This window comes from Megascapheus bottae, chromosome 19 (genome assembly GCF_031878675.1).
Source record: "Megascapheus bottae isolate mThoBot1 chromosome 19, mThoBot2.hap1, whole genome shotgun sequence".
In the NCBI taxonomy this organism is placed as follows: Eukaryota; Metazoa; Chordata; class Mammalia; order Rodentia; family Geomyidae; genus Megascapheus; species Megascapheus bottae.
This window is the reverse complement of record NC_143527.1, coordinates 9,997,195-10,021,929: the sequence shown is the minus strand read 5'-3', so window position 1 is coordinate 10,021,929 and position 24,735 is coordinate 9,997,195. Positions and strand designations below refer to the sequence as shown.

At 37.4% G+C, this 24,735-nt stretch overlaps 1 long non-coding RNA gene across 2 annotated transcripts in view; it reads right to left on the bottom strand.

Annotated features, from left to right (window-relative positions):
• The window catches only part of LOC150049619 (uncharacterized), a 286,277-nt gene that overhangs the window by 60,994 nt on the left and 200,548 nt on the right, over positions 1-24,735 (bottom strand). The window contains exons 2-3 of one of the 2 annotated variants that reach the window (XR_016538815.1): positions 8,814-8,951; positions 1,780-1,822 (exon numbers count right to left, since the gene is read on the bottom strand). This is a non-coding gene — a long non-coding RNA (uncharacterized LOC150049619). Of the gene's footprint in view, positions 1-1,779; positions 1,823-8,813; positions 8,952-24,735 lie in introns of those variants that run through there. The other variant, XR_016538814.1, reaches the window with a different exon arrangement.

Here is a 24,735-nt window from a genome sequence, read left to right as displayed (position 1 = left end):
TGCCCAAAGCCCTTTATAACAATCCTTTTCAAGCAGGGTTTGGTGGCTGGCTCATGCCTGTAATTCTACTACTCAAGTGGCTGAGATTTGAGAATCGTAGTTTGAAGCCAGCCATATAGAAAAGTCCCCACAAGACTCTTATCTGCAATTAGCCATTTAAAAACTGGAAGTAGAGCTGCAGCTCATGGGGTACAGTGCTAACCTTGAGCACAAAGAGGCTTAGGAACAGTGTCCAGGCTCTGAGTTCAAGCTCCCTAACAGACAAAAAGAAAAAAAAGTCTTTTTCACAGAAATAATGCTTTACCCTATAAGACTTTGCAGGGAAAAAAAGTGAAACCACATGAAATTACTTGGTATGAAGGAGTATGTGAGTTGATACTGTGAACTTCAGTTCTCCTAATTGCTACTAATTTTACAAGTGCTGTTTTTTGGGGGTGGGGGCTACTAGTATTAGAGTTTGAAACCAGGCTTGGATGAGGGCTTTTTTTTTTATCTCACAATTCACTTGAGCCACAGTTCTACTTATGGTTTTTCCTGGTGATTAACTGGAGAAAAAAAAGGGTCTTGGACTTCTATACTTGGGTTAACTTTAAACCATGCTCCTCAGATCTTAGCCGAGAAAACATTATCACTAAATGGTCTCCAAGTTTCTGTTATTGAAGAGTCAAGTCTAATAGCTAACTTTATCTCTTTTCAAGTAATATTTTCTTGGCATAATATTCAAATGTAAACCCATGTTATTACTGAGGTAAAGGCATAATTAGGACAGTCTATATTTAAAATAATTTTAACTGCAGACTTTCAAAATATCATGAAATATTTACCTTTACCTTCACTAAAAAGAATAGAAATTAATAAAATTAACTTAATAAAGACCAATAATTTGATAAAAATGATAAGACATCAGAAATTCCTTTTGTTTTGGAATACTGCCAATTTTATTATACCAACATTCAAATTAAGACACATAATTCCCCCAAGACTGCAATATTATTCTACCAAAAATACTTTTCAAAAATACTTTTCAAATCTAATATCACCTCAAATAAGTTGTTGAAGATTAATGTTACTACTGAGAATTCTAAAATAAATTACTACAAAAGACCAAATTAGTATAAATGTCTTTTATCTTTAAGATCTAGCCACATAATTTTCTCCTGTTTTAAAATGAAACAATAATTAATGCTTGATAGAGGTCCCTAGTTTCCCAAACTGATCCTTCAAAGAGTATTGTAAAGGTTTAATGTGACTGACAATAGAGAAAGCAACTAATAATACTATTTTGGATTAATTCCCTTATGTAATATGCCAGACATAAATGTTATAGGCTTGCAAATTCAATATATCCTTGGGCCTGTTGACTTTAAAATGTCTTTTCTTGATAGATGATGATCTCTTACAGCTTATGTCTAGCAGCCAGATGAAGTGAAAAGTTGTCCAATTATTTCCTGAATTTAGAAGCACCTAAATCACAAACAATAGAATTTCATTTCCATATAGCTTACTCTTTTAAAGACACACACCAAAAATAAAATTCCTTTCTATTTACATACATTTGAATTGAAATCTTATGGAACTACTTTGCATATGAAAGTATTGCTTTCATTTTAAATTTATCCAACATTACTGCCTCACATTCAGTAAGACCAGGCAAGAATGTCTTCTGAATTGCTGAGTCCTTTCCAGTGACTATGACTGTGCTGAATATATTATGTATAAAACTCAATCTCTACCCCATTTTAGCAACTGAGCCTCTGTAGGTGGTGTGTGGGTCCTTACCTTCAAGTTGGTCCAGGTCCAGAATATGCTGTGTCTGGACCTCCTGCAGAGGAAAACCATATTATGGATCAGCCCTTCTAGCTCATTTTTAACTCCTTCCTGACATGCACAGTGTATTTCTTCTAGTAAAAATGCATGGCTTCCATTATTTATTTAGCATTCAAGTGGTTTAAACTAAGAGAAAAAGGGCAAGTAGACAGTCTTTCCTGTAGGGTTTTGCCTTGCTAATTAGATCTGAGGGACTTCTACAGCAAGATCATCCTCCTTGCACTGACTGTGCAGCAAGGATTGCTTGCTTCTGCAATTTGTCCTAATCAATTTTTCAAGCTGATTTGCCCCAATTTCTTCAAGAAGCCCCTTTAATGCCTAAGAAATGCAGTCACAGACTTCATGCCAAATCAGCACATATGACAAGATATGGATAGCCTTCTACCTGGCACTGAGACTACTCAGACTTCCTGGAGTTGGGATCAAATCACTGTCAAACCAAGTGTCATGGATCACTTGAAGCTTCTTAAGGTCTTGTTCCTATTCCTCTTTGCTAAGCAGAACTGGACACAAAGTATTGGTCAGTGTGATGCAAAGATGCATCCATCCTCTCCAAGTCCCTACCTCAGTGCTGCCCAAGACCACAATGCAACTGAATTTCCTCCAAGAAGTTCAGAATGAAGTTAGTACCTTTTACCAGAACCCAGTACTACAGACACTCAGGGACTCAGTAAAAAGAGGCCCAGAAGAAACCACTTCACTGAAGTCACAGCAAGAAATGACTATTTCCTTTTAAAAGCCCATGTTTGCAAAGACACACAAGCCACCAGAGCAATGCTGTGTACCCTTCTGCTAGTGAGTATGTAAGGGATGTTCCTAGAAGATATACAAATGAATGCAACATCAGAAGGAAAGGTGACTCACATTAATTATAAAAACCCTTTGAATTAGATCTATCAAGCTCTATTTTCTTAACGTGGAAGTAGAATCAGACACGTAAGCACTCTGGTCAAATTGCAGATCCCAAATAGCACATCTGGGACTCTCTTTCTTAGACAAAAGGCCATCTTGTAGAAAGTGGGTAACCAGTCTGTGTGGGTGCGCTAAGAGTGAGGGGCTTGCTCCAGAGATGATGCAAAAGGGACTTGTGCTAGCTGCAATCAAACACCATAACACATCTAGGTAATAGAGACAACCCAGACTGTTACCAGAAGTGCATTCCAGCAGTCATTTCTTAAATTGGTCTTAAATGGCTGAAGAGAACAGAAGTAATGGAAGCTAGAGATCCGTAGCAATTATATCCTTCTGATTGCCCACAAATAATAGAACTGCTTATTTCTCCATGTCTTGAGCAGCAGGACCCTCAAATCACATTTGTAAAGTAGTAACTCATCAATCTCATCGCATATTAACCACCTTAGCAACCCATTAGACTTCAAATCAAGAAAGGGGTCTCGGATTTTAGAAATAAGATATACAAGATGAGATCTACACCTCCAAATGTTGACATTCTGCTGATGAAAACTAGACACTGGACAGGGGAGTGCAACATTACTGGCAAGGGGTAAAAGAAGTGTGTGAGCCCAGCGCTGATGGCCCACCCCTGGATTCCTAGTAGTCAGGAGGCTGAGATCTGAGGATCTAAGGATCTGAGGGTCTAGGCTAGCCTGGGCAAGAGATCCATAAGACTCTTATCTCCAATTAGATACCCAAAAAGCCAAAACTAGAGGTAAGGCTCAAGTAGAAAGCACAAAAGATGAGGGTTAATACCCAGGTCCAGCATTAAAAAAAAAAAAACAGAGGTGTGTGATTTACAGAATAGTCTTCAATTAGGTGTGTGGGTTCAAGAAAACTTCTTTAAGGTGATATGGACACCTAAACTCAAGGGAAGAGTGACTTTGGATGGAGTTGGTGATCAGAGATAAATCTGAATCAATGTGTCAAAAGTTTCCTTCAGGAATGTTTTTGACATCTAATCCTGAACTGAATGATGTTGCTAATGTTCTGGCATTTTTTTCATGAATTCCTTAATGTACTCATCCAATGCGACAACTCTGGCTAAGGTAACATTTGTAATACCAGCTTTAAGAGCCCATAAAAACCTTATCTGTAGTTCAGCTTAACACACTACTTACCTCTTGACTACATACAACTTAAAAAGAAAAGAAAGGAAAAGAGGGAGAAGAAAGGAAATGGAGAAAGGGAGAGAGAGAAGGAAGAAGAAGCATGAAGGAGGGAGGAGGGAGGAGAGAGAAAAGAGAAGGAAGGAAGGAAGGAGGGAAGGAAGGGAGGGAGGGAGGGAGGGAAGAAAGGATGGAGGATAAGAAAACAGAAAAGGAAGGAAGGGAGAAAGGGAGGGAGGGAGGGAGACTAAAAAGGGACTAGGAGGAGTAACAGGACACTTTTAAGAATCACGCTCAAAGCTCCGTAAGATAAAGTGTCTTTTATCTTAATTTGAAACTTAAAAACAGAGTGGCATGTATCCCCTTGCTAAAAGATAAATATTCCAAGTGTCAGGACAACAAATGCAAAAAGCTTTTCACTGAAACCTATCTGATCAATGTGAAGAATCCTGAAGAAAGCCTTGGTGTGGTATCTGTGGGCCTGTGCTATCTGCAGGTCCTGGAGGTAGAAGCCAGAACTCTTAAGGCTCTAAAGACTTTGCGATAACATTTTTAAATCACCACAGAGCTTTCCTAGAAGGCAAGGTAAATTTTTCCATGAAGAAAATATATGCAAATTTAGCTCTTTTTTAAATGGAAAGATGAGCTGCAGAACTTTACACCATTTAGAGGTTAAATTTGCCCAGTGGGAAGACCAGTTAAAGGAGAATTACAGTAGTTTAGGCTTCAAAAAGAACAGAGGAAAAAAGAAGGCAATGAATCAATGTTGTTAAAAGGCAAGCAGTACGTTCAGCTTTAATGTTACCATATGTTAGTTTCCCCCCAGAGGAAAAGAAATATTTTAAGGTATATTACTATTGTGATTCATAAATAAGAATATGGCACTGAGTTATTTTAATCTGACACTGATGATACCAGTAATTAGTTTTCCATTGCAGCAGATGAGTGCTACTCCAAGGTAAAAAGTGAGAAGAAACATGCATAAGTAATAATAGCAATGCATTTATGTTTTGATATTAAGTTTATTGTTAAGGCAAATGAGAAATTAATGCAGTCATTAAAGATCTTGATACTCTATTTAAAGACAGTACTGTAATTTCGACACTACTTGATGTACTAGATAGCATATAATAATTTTGTTTCCAGATTAGAGTGCCCTAGAACTAGTGTAATCTTGAGTCTTGCGGTTTGTTATTGTTGCTTTTTGGGTTTGATTTTTCCCCTTTTTTTTAACCTAATGGCATGTGTTTAAAAAGAAATAAAAGAACAGAAAATTAGTGATCTACAAAAAATTAGTGGTACCTTCAGGGGCAAAGTACTTGCTTAATACCTTTGGGGACAAGTATTCTAATTAAGTCAGCAATCTATAATGAAGGTCAAAGGCCATTCCATTTTTTAAAATTTAAGGACTAGACTTTCGTTTAAGATCTCAGATTTCTTTCTGAAAAGATTTAAATTATGTAATAATTGAAGTCACATAGCAAAAATCAAACAGCTCTTGTCTGGAAAACTAGATTAAATTGTTTTGCTTTCAGATTTTAGGTAAAGCTAGTGTCAGAGGGCACTGTGAGGCTGCTTTCATAACTACACTGCTCAACATCCAGAGAGATTCCTATATCTAGAACACTCTGCACGCCTATGCAGATTATTCTCATCAATTCTTCAAAGAAATAAATGCCACTAGGCATCAGGAGTGTGATTCGTCTTCATGAAGTAAATGGGATCCATCTTTGACTCTACTTCAGTAACCAGAAGATTACACGTACACGTGTGCACACAGCATTTTCTTCAGTGTGGGAAGATGGCTTAAGGAAGAAGGATGATAAGGGAAGCAAACCATACCTATTCCTGCCAGAGTAGAGGAAGAAACAGTAGTGTTCAAAGATGAGTTTGTCCCATTGGTGTCAATCACTGATGCCACCATGAGATAAAAGGATTATCCCCATGTAAATGTGCTACCAAAAAGTATTGCCAGAACCACCCTCCAGCTCTCTTTATTTTCTGTGGATGAAACAAACCTCTTCTGAACAGGAAGGCAAGAAATTCCATCCTGCACACATGGCTTGAAAGTAAAATGTGTATCCCTGGTCTCATATGTACCGCATTTCAATTTTATTCATCTGTGAATCCCCAGTGTCTAGGCCAGCACTAATAGTCAAAACGTAAATGTTTATAAGTACACAAGGAAAATACTGCTAGGCCAAATGGGTCTAATTATCTACAACTAAACATTTGTATGATTATAGAATAACTGACACTGTCCTTGGATGTTTTGTTTTCAGTTACTTCACTTCATTCTATGGCTTTCTGTTTATATTCCAACTGCTCTAGTAATTAATTTCTCATTCAGGAAAATGGGACAAAACTGGGTTTATTCTGACAATAAAAAAATCCTACAGGTTCTATTTTTACTAAAGACCATATCCAGAAACATAGAGAAAGCTTCTTCAAAGACAGCACATATAGAGAAAGGCTTAACAGAATTTCAAAAGAAAACAATATTTAAGCCAGGCACAGTGGCTCACACTATAATCCTAGCTAATCAGGAGGCTGAGATCTGAGGATCACAGTTCAAAGCCACTCTGGGCACTAAAGATCGTAAGACTCTTAACCTCCAATTAACCACTAGAAAACCTAAAGTGGTGCTGTGGCTCTAGGGGTAGGGCTGTAGCCTTGAGCTGAAGAGCTCAGGGACAGCGCCCGGGCTCAGAGTCCAAGCCCCACTACCAACAACAAAAAAAGAAAAAGAAAAAGAAAAGGGCATTTAGTGTTTGATATGTGTATATATTGCCTATATAGCCTATATATACACATACAAAAACAATACGCAATATATATTCTCTAGCTAAGTATACATGAATAATAACTATATAAGTATACATGAATACCAGTATTCATGAAGTATACATGGATAATAAGTATAATGAATAGGACATGTTATCTTGAACATATAGATATACATATACATATATATGTAGTTACATTTATCAAATCTATTTTTCTATATAATTTTTATATATGAAACACCACATAGAGTGTATCTAATGTCCACAGAGACTGAAATCATGCAGAATACATAGAGTATATAGATTTTCTTTTCCTCTAGAGTCTTGCTGGTTTCTCTTGGCCTCGACATAAAGCGATTCCTATTCTGGGGTTCTACATATCTCTATCATATTCTCACTTCAAGAAAATTCATTTCCTCCACTCTTGACCCTCCAAAAGAATGTCTCCTCCTCTCCCAGTGATATGCATTATTTTTTCCCAAGATCTTTGGCTTCCAGAGAAAAGAGTAGTCTCCAATTCCAAGTAGCTCGTGCTTTTAGCTCACCCACGCTAAGCTTCTTCTCAGGTAAAGAAATGCAAGGGCTCAATTACACCTCAAAATGTAAGAAAGGAAAATGTAGAAAGAAAAGGCTAAATTAAAATCATAATTTTAGTCACAGTTTGTCTACATCAATGGTTTCCAAAACAAAATCCTGATCCTTGTTCATCAAAATCGTCCTTTCTTATATGCATTCATTTATTGATTCATCATACATACATACACACACACATACATACATACACACACACACATACATACATACATACATACATATTAAGCACTTCCTATATAAGTATCAAGAAAAAATATTCCCAGTGGGCATGAAAAGATCTAATTCTCATCTTTTCTAAGTTTGTTGTCTAATAAGAGACAAAGCCCAATAAACAAGCTGATGAAAGTGCTATCATGAGAACTGTATGGGCGATTCCCCGAGCCGCAGAGTATAACAGAAAAGTATGAATCAGGTGAACTGGAACAAAGAAGGAATCTAAGGAAAATTTAAAAAAACGAGTAAGACTCCATCAAGGAGTTTGGCCTAGTGGTAGAGTGCTTGCCTAGCATGCACAAAGTCCCAGGTTTGATTCCTTGGGACCACATACATAGAAAAAATACTGGAAGTGGTGCTGAGGCTCAAGTGGTAGAGCTCTAGCTTTGAAAAAGTCCAAGGACAGTGCTCAGGCCCTGAGCTCAAGCCCAGGACTGGCAAAAAAAAAAAGTAAGAGTCAACTTGGAAACAGAGGGTAAGAGAGAAGAATAGGAACAATGGAAGAAATAGCAGCCAAAGATTTAGAAATGAATCCAATGTGTCTAGAGAAAAAAACAAAAGCAGACTACATGTCAGGATGCCAGAAGAACACCAAAGCAATGTCCTGGAAGAAGCAGAAGAAAGGTTAGGAAGTCCTCACCTTGCCCAGGTGAGTTGTGAGGAAGCCTAAACTGGTACAACGATAGTGCACATGTGAAGGTGGGGGAGGACCTGCGAGCTTTGGAAGGAAGAACCTACAGAAGTAGGAGCCTGGGTGTTAGGGTTAAGGGAAAACAACTAAACCATTTATTTAACAAATATTCTCTGAGTACCTTAGAGATTCCATGCAGCTCAATGCGTCAGAATATAAGAGTCACATTTCCTCACTAAGGTACATGTATTGAAGAGTTGCATAGTATAACCGTGACCACAAATAAATTTCTAATTGCAATTTATGCCAACAGACAACGGAACGCTGAAGAACATGGTGAAAGATTATGGACAGCTAGTTCATACTAGAAGATTAAAGAAAATTCCTTTGAAGATGAAACTTGTAAGCCGAGTCCTAAATGATTAACCCAAAGGACAAATGGAGAAGAAAATCCCCAAGGCAGAATGGAATGAAGAAAATCCAGAATACTGAAATGTCATCAAAGCAGGACAACCCCACTTGGTAATGCGGCTGATACTTGGATGTGAGGGTGAAGGTAAAATGACATGGAAGGAAAGATGTCAAGCTTTCAGGAATGTGCAGGTATAGGGTTGCCACAGAAGTCAATGGGTTCTTTCTGCATAGTCTCTCTAGAAAGGAGAGTCAGCAGGCATCTCTCCTGTGTGAGGCCATTCCTACCTTATGATGCAGCTCCTATCACGGAAGGGGCTGAACAGACACAAAATAGGCACAAGTTCTTTTTGTCTTCACCCAGGAATCCATCTCTCAACTTCTCAGCTTTTCTTCTGAGTATACTAATGCCACTTTCTTGAATCTCTATGAACACAAAGACCAATACATTCAATCCAGCTCTGGCCACTGCAAAGCCTCAGTTGGGAATTATTTGGATTAATTGGTAATGCTCAATAAGGCACTAACCCTTCAGAATAACTGTTTTATACATCAAAGGGATGATTCTAGGCCTAAACCTATTGATTTCCACCCAGTTTAAACAGTAGAATTCTTTTTATCAAACTTATAAACTCATTCTTACAAAGAAGCTCAACCTAAAGAACAGATGAAAAGACAGCTATTCTGGTGGAAGCTGGGGTGAAAGGCTCTGAGCCTTCTCCACTGGCTTCGGCTTCTTACCACCTCCTCTCCCAAGTGATCCCTGCAGAACTTTGAGGTTTCCCTTCAATTCAAAGGTAAGTTGGGGGAGATAGCAGGAAGTCTGGGATAGGGTAAGACACAGACCTGAAACTGCAGCATGAAAGCTGGAAAAGATCAAAGAAAAGTAAGCTCAGGATATTTAGGGCCCTGCTTGCAACCTGAAATCACATTTTAAATAGGGATCATATCATATGCTAAAATATCTGCTAAATGACAGAGTTCTGTCATTGATGTGTAATAGATGACCATGTGTGAAGGCCTGTAGTACAGCCCAGTGGTGACCTTTGGGCTGTGAGAAGAAGTTTGAGACAGAAACAGGGTCCTTTCATCAGACAGCAGCTGGCATGGCAAATCTTCTTAGAGAGGAGGCTGAGAAAATGCCCATCTCACTCAGATTATTTCTATTCTCCTATAACTGAATCCCAAAAAAATAATAAGGAAGGAGAAATGGTAGAAAGCTAGTCTGGAACAATAAATGAGAGTCTTGCAGCACCAGAAGCTATTGTGATTGGTAGGTGTGTATAAATACTTTTAATAACATTTTAATACCTAGATGACAGTAAAGCATATGACCATGTAGAATATACACTGTACTGTGTAAGGTGGCAATGATGTAAGCTCATGGAAGCTAAAAAACAATTATGCCTGTGACATCATGAGATAATTTGAGCTTTTATGTATTTTTCCCTGGGGTGTCTAGGAAAAATCTGACCTTTCATTAAAGACCATCTCAGGCAGATGATCGATTATGTCCACCATCAATGGAAATCATAAAGAGAATTTCACAGCAGTTACTTCAAAGAAGACTGTCTCCAGATTTTTCTTTATGCGAATTAGTTAACAATCACATAGCTAAATGCCTCCAAAGATTCCCCCCCCCTAATTTCAAGGGCATAAATCCAGTCATCCCTCCTCTAAAGGCTGTAGTTCATGTCTTTCCCTCACTGTTCCCTGAGGAACAACTGCTATGTTCTACCTTCCAGGATGGAAGTGGGATGCAGGGAGGGGATAAGAGAAGGAATACAAGAAGGAAGAACAGAGGAAATGCCACACATGCCTGAGAACAGCTGCAGAATGTGGCTGCTGCTCTTGGCTTCTGCTGGAAGAATTTGAGGCTGATGTCTCCTGCCACAGAGGCAGTTCTCCCTCCCTGACAATGTCAAAACGGAATCTTCAGGAAATACTTTTGTAGTCATAGTGGGAGTAAATCCATCCCAGGGCACAGAGAGCACTCTCCTGTCTTTGTCTGATCTCTGTCTTTGTAAGTCTGTCTGTTCCTTCCTCTACCCCTCTGACATTTCCTCCCTCGTCTACCCTGTGCCATGTTGTTTTAGCTTCCTCACATGTAACTTGAGCACCAGACACTAGTGTTCACAACTCTAAGGGATCCCTGTCTGCTTTTTCCCTGCCATAAGAAATGGTACTGTCACTAGACAGTAACCAAATTCTCCAGAGATCCACTCAAGTGTAGTCCCCACTCTTTCTACTCATCATCTCTCCCTTATGACATTCGAGCCAACTCACCATCTCAGTCCCTGACACTGAAATTTTCTCTTGAGTTTGCCACTTCTCTTTTAAATTTCATGTCTATTTTGGTGCCTTGGACAGAATGTTGTTAACATTATATTATTCAGTCATATATACATTCATACATACATCTCTATTCTATTTTATACTTTTATAGCTTTAGGATTTTATAAACTCCAGGACTTTTCTAACTACTAAAGTCCCCTGTATAGTGGAGGCTCGAGTAAAATAAAGAAGAGCAAATTCAAAACTTATCTATGCATTTATCATTTTCTCCCATAGAAATTTAAAGAGGACTATTAAAACATAATGACACATTTTAATGAAGAAATTAGGAAAAACGTTAACTGATTTCCTATAATCCACTGAGTTTAGGTTGCATATTATTTCATGATTTGGTCTTAAATAATTAAATGGGTGATTACTCTGTACTGTTAGATCTTTTGCATATGTTCACAAGCATTGGAACCATTCAAATGAAGGTTCCTGAGGACATTTCCAGTCGTCTGTGCTTTAATAAGCTGATCCTGATGCATGGATTCAGAAAAACTGAAAAATATCCATAGATCCTGGTGATGGGCAATAGCGTGCTTATAAGTATATATGGGCATGATGTGGGCATTTGCTTTCAGGTACCAAAAAGGAGTCTTCTCTCTTGCCTCAGTCTGTATTCTGAACACTTGATTTAGAAGACTATTTAAAGGCCAAACCACAAAGCAACTAAAGTTTCACCTTTTACTTGAAATATTAATTTTATTTATTTAGTCATTCTCTTTAATAGTATTGTCATTTCTCTAATAGTGGCCCGTTTGCTGGCTTTCTAAATGATTCTTTCATGAGCCACCCCCTAAGAATCTCTAGTTATTCATTTTTTCTTATATAAGGCAATTTTATTCTTTTTTTCATTGATATAATCTTTCTCTTCCACTTTCTGATTCTTAGGTCCCAAATGCTGAGAAATTTTATAATTTTTAATTTTTTTCATTGTTGGGATAATGTATAGAGGAGTTAAGAGTTGCATTTGCCAGGTAGTAGGTGCATTATTTCTTACACATTGATACCCCCTCTCATGGTTTTGTCCCCATTTCTTCCCACCACTACCTAATCATCTTGTTTTCCACCTTCCCTTTCCTATTTCAAATTAACAAATAAACATATATACAATCCAGCAGGTAACAAAGTCAGATACAGTAACAATATGAGATTCTTTTAAAACAAAATCTGAACCTAATCATAATGCAAAACCATCCTGGAGCTTCATTTCTTTTGGTATTTTCTAGGTTTGTTGTGCATATGCATTTCCAAAGTACTATGTACTAGTTACTTACAAGTCTCTTCAAAGCATTTAGTGTACTTTCCATGGAAATAAAATAGCCCAATTCCTCATTTCATCACTAAATTAACAAGACATTGGTTTAAGTAAAATTAATTAGGCCAAATAATAACAAGAAGAACAATTGGTACAACTGAATTTGGGAAAGAAGACCACTGACCTTTGGCAAGGATATAATTCGCTTGTTGGGACAAAAAATGCCTGGTTAGAGTAGGCATCTCTCATAAAAGTTCGCGCAGTGAATGTTTTAGACTAACTACTCAATTCTTCCTTATGGCACAAAAGGAACTGTAGAATATAAGTGAACAAATGTGAGATGTATTGTAATAAAAATTTAATTACAAAACCAGGCAACTAAGCTTGTGAATGGGAGCACAGAACTTAGACTAGAACAAACGTTCTCACACATCACTGTGCATCAAAATCAACAAGAGTTTCCAAGTTAGTAGAGCTGAGATTAGGGCCAAGAACTTGTGTTTACTACAAATTTCCAAGAGTTGCTGGTTCTGCAGGGTCCAGAAGTCACTCTTTTGAGAACCACTAGACAAGAACTTTACTGATTGGATTCAGGTGTCCAGAGTACACAGAACAAGACCATGAAAGTATTTATTCCAGATTCTTAAAAAAAAAATAAGCCACCAAAAGACTTACTACCTAATGTTTTCTAGGACAATTAAACCAAGAAAAGTAAGAATAAAAGTGGCAGAGTAAAGAACAAGAATAAAAACAGGTCAGTATTACTGATCTGCCCTCAACTTCACAACACAGTTGGGTGCTCAATCACACAAGCTGTCATTACAAAGACGGCTGACTTATCACTTCTTGAACTAGTTTTCAATGGAGATGAAGGAGAAGAAAAGTATGTGTGCTGGCTTCTTCCCCTTTGTCACTTATTGGTTGTTATTTATCAGCAAAGCCAGCTGTGTTCTTGTCTTTTCCATAGCATTAGAGCTAGTCAGAACCTTTCTATGTCCTGTCCCCTTCAATCACTGTGCACTGACCTTAAAAGCGATAGACTTTGTCACCTTTAAATATCTTGTCATCATTAAAAATGCTAGATATGCATTTTTGGAGATAGCATTCATTTCTATAACTTCAACTAAAAATTACTTCATTGATTTTTCGGAGAATACTCTTGAATGTACTCTTTCCCATGTCTACCAAAGTATGTCAGGTTCACATTAATTCCAAAGGAAAATATCTTTGATGCTTAGGGAATTGCATCTTATATTACATAATCATGCCATCGTTAGTCCTATCTAACTAGACAAAAGGTAGTATATCACCCAAAGAAAACTATCTGTAGTTGGGCAGAGTGGCCTAGACTTCGTCTTGAAAAGGAAAAGTGGAAAAAAACAAGCACATTTCTCAAGGAAATGAGAATACTGAATTAATGATGAAGCTGAAAGAATTCAATGAAGTAAAGTCAATATTGCATCTATCCCAAAAGTGAGTAGCAATGGGAAAAGAAGTAACGAAGCAAGAGGAGAATACTGGCAATGCAGAAAGGAGAGAAGGGCATAGAAGGAAAGAGTAGCTTGGACTACTGGCTCAGATTGTTTTCTACATTCAGGGCCTATGTAGTCCAGCCATAATTCATATGCCAGAATAATCTGACTCCTGCTTTGGCTCTCTTAAGATCATGTTTCTGTAGCTAATTCACGTAACTCTCTACTCTCTAGTCCAGCAAGATGCTTGTCATAGCATCATTCCCCAAATAAAAATATCATGTTTATGCCCCTTGTACCTTTCCCTCCCAGTGGTTATTATTCAACAAAAACCAAATCTTACCAATTGAAATTCCCATCTTGCTTAGTGGTATTTTATTCATTGCATCATTCCTATCATATATATGAATCCTTGCTAAGTTTGTTTACCACATATCTCTTATGAATTCTCAGGTCCTTCTAGATAAGAACAATATAAAATTATTCTTCCATGTAACTTACATAAACAAATTTTCAACCAATAATTCATAGTTTTTCAAATACTCAATTTCTTCTATTGCTTTATACAACCCAAAGGTTGTTCCATTGAAGATTATTGTTATAAGGTAACAAAGTGTACAGCCATTCTCTTTAGCATTTTATACCTTATTGGAACTCACAGGAGCCCTGTCAGCTAGGCACTGTCACTGTATTATCTCCAATTTATTTACAGGGAAAGTAAGGTTCTAAGTAAGGTTGAAGTACTTACGCAAAGACACAAGTTAATATTGGAATTTGAATACAAGCAGCAGATATTGTTACTTTTACTTTGTCCTTCATATTGCCACACTAAAGTGTGCAATGAGCCAAGTGTAGCTTTTCTCCACTTGAGGAGTTGGTCCTGGCAGGAAAGAGTGTACCTTTTCTACAGACCAACTGTCTCTTCTTGAGACAAGACTCATAAACCTAAATAAATCTTGCGGGTTCCAGCCTATGCACTATAAACATGGATGATGTATGCATAATATAGTAAGCAAAGGCACAGATCATAAAGGACCTTGAGAGCCTCCTCACGTTGAGTACCCTGAGGTCCAGGAGCCTCTGAACAACTGCCCTAGAGCCCAATTCCACTGGGGCTAGAGCTACAGGAAATATTAGCTGAAAAGAATAGAAAATTAGAAGATGTTCACATTTTATGCTTGTCAATAAAGATCAAATTATTATACCCTAATTCCCGACACCTTTTCTTGTTTCCTTGGAAACAGTCCAGTCTAGGGAGAAAGACACAGGAGCAGCTGCTGACAGCTTGTCACCTGCACAGAGCTGTGTACAAGAGACTCTCTATCCTGCCCCCTCGTAACCCATATGCCATATTCCATGCAAGGATGTAGATGGATATTGGTTGAACCATGAGCTTTTTACCCACAGCATTCAAGTTAGTACCCAAACACTGGCACAGTATAAAGAATTCAGAATCTGAAGCTGCTATTCTAAGGCTAATCTATTGCTCTGTTCCTTAGAAACTGTTTAAGTAATTCACATTATCCTCACTAGGGTTCAATTTTCTTATCTGCAAAATGGGAATAACTATTGAATACTTCATTGAGACATGGTAGGCGGATTCATTTTAAATTAAATAATGCTTATGCAACCTTTCACTGGAACACAAGGTAGTTGCTTATTAAGCACTTAAAATTATCTAGCTAATTCTGTTTGTGTGAAGTAGAGAAACTCACTCAAATTTAAATTATCTGAAAATCAAATTATATCCACTGATTATGGTTTGGGGAGGCATTAAATGAAATAATACAAGTAAGCCTATATTACTTGTAACTTTCTAGGCACTAAATTAATGATCATAAATCTTTCCATGAATTTGCTCATAAGCAAGACCTCAATAAAATTAATCCACTCCTAATGACCTTACTATGGCATGTCTAGTTCCATAGCCCTCAGGCAAGAGAAGCACTTTGAATGAATTTTCTTACTCTTGGGAAGCTTGCCAAACCATGATTGCAGTTTATACAATAGACTTGCTTAAGAATACCCTGGTCAGACTGCTGAACTCTTCACACCGTTTTGTTTTATCTTCTGAATAACTGAATGCTATGAAAACTTTTCAGTATCAGCAAAGTAAGCATTTTGTTAGATATTTACTCCTGTGTATTAATTTCAAACAAAGAGTTTACAACAACTATGGTGAAACAAAAGGGACAAAAACCAATGTTTTGCCAACCAGGCAAGATACCATTCTGCAAAAAAAGAACTTTAGTTTGTACTCAGAATATAAGGAAGAGAATTATCACAGTATTTTAGAGTTTTTTCATATTGAAACAAACCCCACAATGGCCACTGATCTGCATTTAGACAACTTCTGAATTTAGACAATAGCCAGCATCTGAGTGGAAATGAATTTCAGGGTAGCAAATTATATTCCCAAATTGCCTAACCTCTGTTCTTTAGGGCTCCAAAGGAATAAAATGAGCAACTGCATGCCTATCAAATGCTCAGGTTAACAGGAAACTACCAAAAGTCAGACAGATTAAACAGTTTTGTTGAGTAAAAGCAATACAGGTTGCATGTGGGGATGTGACCAGGAGGGATCCCTACTACACTGTTGGTGGGAGTGTAAACTCCTTCAACCACCATGGAAGGCATTATGGAACTTCCTTAAAAGACTAAACATAGAGCTCCCCTATGACCCAGCAATTCCACTAGTAGGCATTTACCCAAATGTTCATTGCAGCACTATTTACCATAGCAAAGATATGGAACCACTCCAGATGCTCCTGTTGGATCAAGAAGATGAGGCACTTATACACAATGGAATTCTATGCTGCCATCAGAAAGAATCACATTGCCCCAACCTGGAAAAAAATCATACTAAGTGAAGTAAGCCAGACAAAGGAACATAGTTTCAATGGTTTCCCTCTTTTGAATAATTATTACACATCTATGACTTTCCTAGTAGAGGATTACAATAGCTCAAAACCTAGGTATATAGGTCATTTAGAATGAGATTAAATGAAAGGATCTGTAGGATATGGAAACAAGAGCTTTTATCTTGTGTGATTGTTGTTCTTAATGTATTATGTTATTTCTGTTTTTCTTTTTTGTCCTTTGGTTAATATTGTTAGTGTATCTGACTTTGTTATCTGGTATATTGTATATACGTTTATTTGCTTATTTGAAATAGAAAAGGGAAAGGGGGGCAAACAAGATGATTAGGAGGGTGTGGGAGGAGGGAAATGGGGACAAAACATGAGAGGGGGTATTAATGTATGAGAAGTAATGTACCTACTGCTTGCCTAATACAACTATAAACCCTTTATACATTACCCCAACAATAAAAATATTTTAAAAAACAATATAGGAATTTATAAATGAAGAAAGAAAAAAGCTACAAAAGAAAAAAGTCTCATAAGAAATCCTAAACCACTTAAAATATTTACTCCTTATCATTTCTCTCTGTGGAGCATTTCAAGGTCATCTGAACAAAAACTAAAATAATGAAAGTGTACCTTAATGCAAGTGTTTTATAGTATAAAGCATGATAAAGGGCCAAACACCAATACAGAGACTGGAGGGTTACATTCAAACCCTATGTGAATGACAGCAGGGAAGTTACAAGGAAGGGATGTGAAGTATAGGAATTAATTACTATGCTTCTTTCTAGCCTCTAACACTTGGACTTCAAAGTTAAATTAATTAAAAGATATACAATTATAAAATGCTTTCATTGTGTGTGTAATACAGAGAAAAGAGATTAGCAATTCCTATGGGAGAAACCATCATTACAACTGACATCCTGGACCAGTGTGGTTCCTCTCCACAAATTCTCCTGTCTCTGTCCAAGCCATTGTAACCTAATTTTAGCATTCCCTTGGAGGCACAGTACTTCCTTTTAAACCACAGCCTACATGTATGACCAGGAACTTGGTTCAAGAGTCATGACCAATGATGATTTTGGTACCTACAGATCTGCAAGTAGACACAACTCTGCTTTCATCAAGATGCCTAAACTTTAGACAAGTTTCTTGCTGACCAAAAAGCATTTCTCTCCAAGAATTTTACCCTTAGAAAATTAATAATTCTGAATTCTTTCTCTGATCCTTTGAAATGTAAATAAAATTTCTCCCAGTCTCTTACCAGTTCTAAGACTTTAGACTGTCTTTCTCAAGGACCTGCGAGCTATCCCTTTGAAATGTAATCATTAAGAAAGACTGTCCATCTCCAAATCCCTGTGGAAGAACCAGAGCCTAACCAGAACTGGCACATTATAAGCAGACACAGATAGCATAAACCACTGACTAAGTTCTCTATTAATGTCACTGAAACTCTCCTGACTTTTGTGTCCAGTTGACTTCACTCCCTTATTGCAATAATCTTGGATAAAGATTTTGTTGCTGTTAATTATGGTATATTATTTTCTTTGATGAAACTGTGATTTCTAGTGAATCATTTGAGCATTTTGACAGGTTAGAAAATTCCATAATCAAGTAATACAAAATTTATTTGAAGTATAGCTGTAATAATAAATCCATATCAACAATTTAGGAGACAAAATAGTTGCTCTAATATGCATAAAGAAAACTTAGGATCACAATTGCTAAAGACAGTTGTCTTTCAAGAAAACAAAACAAACAAAAAGAGAATGCTTTGTCTGGAAAGCCAATGGCAAAAGAAAAACTTAGAGAGATAGCATATACACAGAACAAGGCAGTAAAAGAAAATGTGGGATAAAGACTAAAATGACTGCCACAGTGAACTTTGCAGACCAATTTTAGTTAAATGGTACCATGAACCTACAGCAGTAGGGAAGGAGGGAAAAAATAATGTTTCCCACAACAGCTACTGAGTTAATATCAAATCTGGTATTTTTTTGTCCTGATGTTTTAAAAACCCATACCTGTAACAGGAGCTTCAGCTGAGAGCCTTAGCATAGCACATACTCCTTAATGCAGCTTTTAAAAAAGTGCAACGATTGGTACTTTGACTTCCAAACCAGCATGCAGAGGTCAGAAGTAATGACTAATAAAACAATTAAGTTGGGTGGGACTAAACACATCCAAAGGTGAACAGCTGTGCAGTATGATGGCAAATTTTAACAGGTAACAGAAGGGAGAAAAAGTGTTCACCTCTGTTGCTTAAAATGGTCTAAAAAGATGCTGACATCACAGCATTAGCCATTGTACAGATGTAGATAAGAGAAGATAGCTCACATTTGGTGAAGAGATACTTAGCAAATGATCACTAAGTAAGATTTTAAATTTCTCACATGTGCAGCCACGCAGGGATTTAGTGGTTCTGAGATGGAGCTCCTAGCCCAACCTGAAGAATGTTAGAAAGAAGTTATCAAGACAACAAAATTAATTCTAATTGCTGGTGGCTCATGACTATAATCTTGCTAATCAGGAGGCTGAGATCTGAGGACCACAGCTCAAAGCCAGCCCAAGCAGGAGTCTGTGAGCCCTGCATCTCCAATTAACCATCACAAAACCAAAAGTGGCACTGTAGTTCAAAGTAGTAGAGTGCTAGCCTTAAGCTCAGAGACAATGTCCAAGCCCTAAATTCAAATCCCACCGCCACCACCAACAACAAGAACAAAAGAGTAAACTTCAAACATGTCCTCAAAGTGGTTAATAAAGGGGAGGGGGATAATTTGTAGTAGAGAAACCCAACAGATACTACCTTAACCAGGACATGAAATTAAAATCACAAGTATGGGATAAAGGAACATTATCTAACCTCTGATGAAAGGCACATCACCTATGTGCTTTCTTCCTATAAACAACTGACCAGAATTAGATTATGAAATGACAAATATATGAATTCAAATATAAAAAGTCTATAGAACTGTACTGAGCTCCTCAAAGTTGTCCAATATTGTGAAACCTATAAAAGGCAGAGAGAAATTGTTATAAATTTCAAGAATACTTTGTAAAGAAGACTAAAGAGACTTCACAACTAAATATAATATATGAAGCTTATCTGGATACTATTCTAAGACATTTTGTGACATCTGAATATGAACTAAATATTAGTTGACATATTAATAATATTTGAGTGAAATGTAAAATATAGAACTGTCATTGTTGTCCTCTCATATTCTCAAACAGTTCTGAAAATTTTTATACTCATGTTTATGTTACATAGCTCAACCTAAACAAAATTCTACTTAAAAACTAGTTAGCAAAGGCTTAGAAGAGAAAATTATGCTTACCAGAAGTCAGTTTCATATTTACTAAATTAAGTTAAACTAATTCTTGAGAATAATATCTTAGACAAGGTATTTCAAAGAAATACCTTACTTAGGACTTAGTTATTTTTTTCAAACTACATAAGCATAATATTTCTCTGTATACAATGTAAACAAGCTGAAGAAATCTGAGTTGAATGCCCATATAGCTAAGTGAATTGGATCTTATCTGAGTGGGCATAATTCAGAAGGTTCACAGCCTGAAGACAGAAGCTTCATAGTATCAGGATGCAGGGACTTAGCTTCAGCTGGATTAGAAACAAACATACTAACAGAATTCATTAGTGCAAATGAAAATATTTTCAGTGACATAGTCACAAATCCCAAAGGTCTTGACGGGCCCAAACCAACAACATGGTATTTATTTTAAGTAATATTATTATCAATTATTATCAATATTCTCATCCAATATGTTCCAGAAAGTTGGAATGGAGTGATTTTTTAAGACATGGCACTGTCAATCTGGGATGGAAATTATACACTTAAAAACAATTCCAAAAAGCTGGTGGCTCGTACATATAATCCTAGATACCTAAGTGATTGAGATCTGAGGATCACAGTTTGAAGTCAGCTCAGGTAGGAAAATCTGTGAAACTCTGATCTCCAACAAATCACACACACACAAAATTTGGAAGTGGAGCTATGGCTCAAGTGGTAAAGTGCTAGCCTTGAATAAAACAGCTTAGAGACAGAGCCCCAGCCCTGAGTTCAAACCCCAGGACCAGAACACATAACAAGCAAAATTATATAGAAGTAAGTTACTGAAGGAGGGAACACAAAGGCCTTAGATGTGGGTGTCAGTGACATAAGCAGATAGTAGAGGCAAGAGGAGACAAGATACACAAGGAGAATTATAGAAAGCTCTGAGAACAACCAAGGCAGAGTGTCACAATGAAGGGATGAGGAAAAGTCAAACAGAAAAAGAGGAATAGATCAACCTGGCAAAGGGAAGGTGTATATATCAACCCAGTCAGAGAAACACAGTGTAGGGAGAGCAAATTGGATTTGCAGCTTCAAATCAAAAAGCATTACCAGGGCCGGTAACATGGCCTAGTCCTAATGGTAGAGTATTTGCCTAAGATGTACAAAGCCCCAGGTTTGATTCCTCAGGACTACATACACAGAAAAAGTTGAAAATGGTGCTGTGGCTCAAGTGGTAGAGTGCTAGCGCTGAGGTCAAGCTCCATGACTGGCAAAAAATAAAAATAAAAATAAAGCAGTACCAGTTTCACTGGCTCTTAATTTCAACTTCATGGAATATGACAATGTAGTGTTGGAATACAACATCCCAACCAAGGGCTATGAGGTTCAGGCACACCCAATGTGAAATCTGTGCTTAATTCTATATAGTTCAGAGAAAATGAAACTCTGACAAAGTGTTAGAGAAACAAGAAGTAGGTCACCTAAAGGAAAGAGGTATGATTTCAAAGAGCTTATGTTTAAATTTCAGACAAGCCATATGTGACACAGGAATTGTGATTGGGATGTTTTTACTGAGAGCTAATGAGCAGAAGTTATAACCACACATGTTTAGCTTGACCTTAGAAAGACTTATGAATAGATCATGGCTGAAGATGAACAGGCTGCCCAGAGAAATGTTAAACCTCTCAATCTGATTGATAAATAGGAAGGGAATTTATAGAATTCTGGCCCTTGAATGAAGTAATTAATAGGCTTTCTACACATTCTGAAATTGCATAATTCTATAATGGTACCATTTCCATGACACTGGTAACATAGTCAAGAGCTACTCAGAATATGCTGGTGGAAAGCATTTGAATGTAACCTAATAATTTGTAAAACTAAAACTTAAAACTAATAACCATTCCACCTGTTCTATAGAACTAACACTGCATCTTCCTTTTTAAAATGTGTGTGCATGTGTGTCTGCACATGTGAGCATGCGTGTGTGCATGCATTCACGCTCACGCCAGTCCTGGGGCTTTAACTCAAGGCCTAGTCACTGTCCTCAAGCTTCTTTGTGCCCAAAACTACTCCTTTACCACTTAAGCCACATTTCTGGCTTTTTGCTGGTTAACTGGAGATAAGAGTCTCAAGAGACTTTCTTGCTTGGGCTGGTTTTGAATCATGAGCTTCAGATCTCAGCTTCCTGAGTAGCGAGGATTACAGGCATGAGCCAACTGATACCTGGCATATTATTTTTAAGGAGTGAACAAAGGAGCTACAATTTCATAAGTGAAGTTACTAGTGCAATGTATTTTGGTCATTTTCACCCCTTCCTTTGCTTTCTCCCATTTTCCCCTTCCCATCCCTACCCATAAGTTGACAGGGCTCATATTTTTAACATAAGGTATATTGAATCCAATGACTGCCTTTATTCACCCTTCTTCCCTCCATTCCTGTGCTCCTCTTTGCCTACTATCAAAAAAAAGAAAAACATTACCACATAAATTAAAACAAAAAAAAACATAAAAAAATCCATGTTTCCATTTCTTGGAATTTCATTTTGATAAATAGTATTTTAGATGCTCACAGGAGTTAGATTCCTCCCTTCATATACCCTCATTCCATTACCTGTTTTAAAAATTTATTTTTAAAAGTAAAACATCAACATATAAAATAATGAGAAATCTCAATTTAGAGATGAAGGCAGCCTTAACATTGGATTCTGGACTTAGGAACAAACACATGTGATGCCCTGGGCAGATTTCTTGTCAGTTCTGTGTTCATTCTTAATAGATACAAATAATAGAGGAGACAATGGCAAGTTTAAAATGTATCTTATACAACTGTTGTGAAAATTAGTGGGTTTACCAGAAGCTCACAACTGCAATCCTACCTACTTAGGAGGCTAAGATCTGAGGGTCATGGCTCAAAGCCCGTCCAAACAAAAAAGGCCATGAGACCCTTATCTCTCATGAACCACCAACACCCAGAAGTAGAGCTGCTGGTAGGAGAGTAGTAGCTCTAGTAGGAGAGTGCTAGCTTTGGACACAAAAGCTCACAGGTAGTGCCCAGAGCTTATATTCAAATTTCAGGACCAGCCCACCAACAAACACATGTACACAATTAAATGTGCTCAGAAGAAAGACTAGAATCTACAGAAATATCTGACTTCATAGTTATCCATCACTGTAAGTCAGGGGAAAGGATCTAAAGACAGACAAACATGAATTAAATCCTATTTCCATCTTTAGCTAACAGCATTTTGCTCTCTTTAGTGTTGAATATATCAACTAGTTAAAGTGCAGTTTGAAACACCAGGATCTATCCTAAGCAGCAAAAACAGATGGTGATTAACTACAGGGAATTAGGAGCAAACATGGTTGCAAGGCAGGGCAGAGGAGCGTCTCAGGGCTGTGAAGTGACACACCCAGAACTCTTGTAGAGCAGAGCCAACTCAGGCAATGCCATCTCTGACACTATTGGACATAGAGAGAGTCAAGAAGTTTCTGTTCCAGCTGCTAGTTTCATATTACTACTAGGATCCAAGCCCCCCCCCCTGCAACAGCCTGTTAATCACTGTATGCTCACACACCCTCTCTCTCTATGCCATGCTGTCACCACTGCTACAACACATGATTGCCTCTATGGAGGTGCCTGCAGAACAGAAGTGTGGGTCTCACCTTCTGTCTGCATTCTCAGCACCTTAGAACACATCTGCTCAATGGAAGTCAAGTCACACCCCAAAATTGTACAGCAAGGAACCCTGGGAAATGTGGGACTGCCTTTTCAGAAATATAACATTTTAAGAGGGATGGAATGGAGACCAAGGATTTGATCTGTAGAATCTGTCACCTGTTTAGTATCAGTAGGGTAAGAATCCAATAGGGAAGAATGCATGCATGGTTTTTAGGACTGTATTTATTACAGCACCACTCAATACCATACTATCTGACTTCCAGCTCATAAAAATGAAGAGAGAAAATGAAAAAAAAACAGAAAAAACTACCAAGCTACATTTTTAGTCAAACTAAGAGAAAAAGATAATGAGTGGACTCCTAAATGTACATAAAATAAAACAAAATTAACAGAAGATGCCATATGAAGGGGAAAGTGAAAAAGGGATGCCACCAGGGCCCAGTGATGAAGACCATGCAAGGTGTGGGGGAAAATGCAATACCTTATTGAAAGCAAAGGTTTGCACTGAAGCAAAAAAGTCACAGTGTGTTAAAGTGGGTGTAGAAATAGAGATGAGAAGCATGACATTGATCAAGATGCATTGCACTCATAAACTGACCTGTTGCACTGAAACTCCTTTGTGCAGCTCCTTTAAAATTACTTAAGAAGAAAAAGGAAACAGAGAGGTGAAAGAGTTGATAACATGGATATTCTTGAGAAGTTTTAATTGATTTTGAAACACAAAAGAGAGCAATCCCAATTACTGACTAACAGGGGCCATGGTTATAGAAAACAGTCATTTTATGAGGCAGCAAAGCAAGAGAGAGCCTCTAGGTTGAGAATTCTGAAAACTACCATGAATACTATACCCCCACACACAAATATGAACTAGCAGACAGACAGAAGAGAGAGAAATAGAAAAACAGACAGAGACAGACAGGTAGACATGCAGAAGCATCTTACAAAGAAATAATATGTGAAAATTCCATTCTTTTAGTGAAATAAAATCTCACACAATACAAAAATATAACTAGATAATCTCATATTGTTACAGTATCTAACTTTGTTACCTGGCACAACGTAAATACCTTTATTTGTGTATTTGAAATAGGAAAGGGAAGGGGGGAAAACAAGATGATTGGGAGGGGGAGAGGGAGAGAGAGGGATGTAGGGCTAAAAACATGAGAAGGGGTATCGATGTGTGAGAAGTAATGCACCTACTATCTGGTGAATATAACTGTAACCCCTCTATACAATACAATAAAAATATAATCAGACAAAATGCTAGATAATGAAAGATAAGAAGCAAATCTTGCCATT